Source organism: Tenrec ecaudatus, unplaced genomic scaffold, assembly GCF_050624435.1.
Source record: "Tenrec ecaudatus isolate mTenEca1 unplaced genomic scaffold, mTenEca1.hap1 Scaffold_538, whole genome shotgun sequence".
Lineage (NCBI taxonomy): Eukaryota > Metazoa > Chordata > Mammalia > Afrosoricida > Tenrecidae > Tenrec > Tenrec ecaudatus.
The window spans coordinates 546,736-548,170 of NW_027459452.1; positions in this window are offsets into that span (position 1 = coordinate 546,736).

Consider the following 1,435-nt stretch of genomic DNA (forward strand, 5'->3'; position numbering starts at 1 on the left):
TTAGCGGGCACTTGGACTATCTAGGTTAACTAGCGGGCACTTGGACTATCTAGGTTACCTAACGGACACTAGGACTATGTAGGTTCCCTAGCGGGCACTTGGCGTATGTGAGTTCCCTATCGGGCACTTGGACTATGTAAGTTACTAGAGGGCATTTGGACTATGTAGGTTACCTAACAGGCACTTGGCCTATGTAGGTTCCCTATCGGTCACTTGGACAATGTAGGTGACCTCGCGGGCACTTGGACTATATAGGTTAACAAGCGGGCCTGTGGACCATCTAGGTTACCTAGCGGGCACTTGGACTATCTAGGTTACTTAGCGGGCACTTGAACTATGTACGTTTCCTAACGGGCACTTGGAGTATGTAGGTTCCCTAGCGGGCACTTGGACTATATAGGTTCCTCAGGGGGCACTTGGACTATGTAGGTTCCCTATCGGGCACTTGGACTATGTAGGTTAACTAGCGGGCCCTTGGACTATCTAGGTTACCTAGCGGGCACTTGGATGATGCAAGTTCCCTAGCCAGCACTAAGACTATTGGTTCCCTAACGGGCACTTGGACTATGTAGGTTCCATAGCGGGCACTTGGACTTTGTAGGTTCTTTATCGGGCACTTGAACTATATAGGTTTCTATCGGGCACTTGGACTATGTAGGTTAACTAACGGGCACGTGGACTATCAAGGTTACCTAGCGGGCACTTTGACTATATAGGTTCCCTAGAAGGCACTTGGACTATGTAGGTTACCTATCGGGCACTTTGACTATGTAGGTTAACTAGCTGGCACTTGGACTATCCAGGTTACGAGGCGGGCACTTGGACTATCTAGGTTAACGAACGGACACTCGGACTATGTAGGTAACCTAGCGGGCTCTTGGACTCTCTAGGTTACCTAGCGGGCACTTGGACTATCTAGGTTAACGAACGGGCACTTGGACTATGTATGTTAGCTAACAGGCACTTTGACTATCTAGGTTAACTAACGGGCACTTGGACTATGTAGGTTCCCTAGCGTGTACCTGGACTGTCTAGGTTGACTAGCAGGCAATTGGACTGTCTAGATTACCTAGTGGGCACTTGGACTATGTAGTTTACCTAGCAGGCACATGGACTATGTAGGTTAATTAGTGGGTACTTGGATTATGTAGGTTCCCTAGCGGGTATTTGGACTATATAGATTACCTAGCGGGCACTTGAACTATCTAGGTTACCTAGCGGGTACTTGGATTATCTAGGTTAACCAGCGGGCATTTGGACTATCTAGGTTACCTAACGGGCACTTGGACTATGTAGGTTCCCTAGCGGGCACTTGGAGTATGTGAGTTCCCTATCGGGCACTTGGACTATGTAGGTTACTAGCGGGCATTTGGACTATGTAGTTTACCTAATGGGCACTTGGGCTATGTAGGTTAACTAGCAGTCACTTGGACTA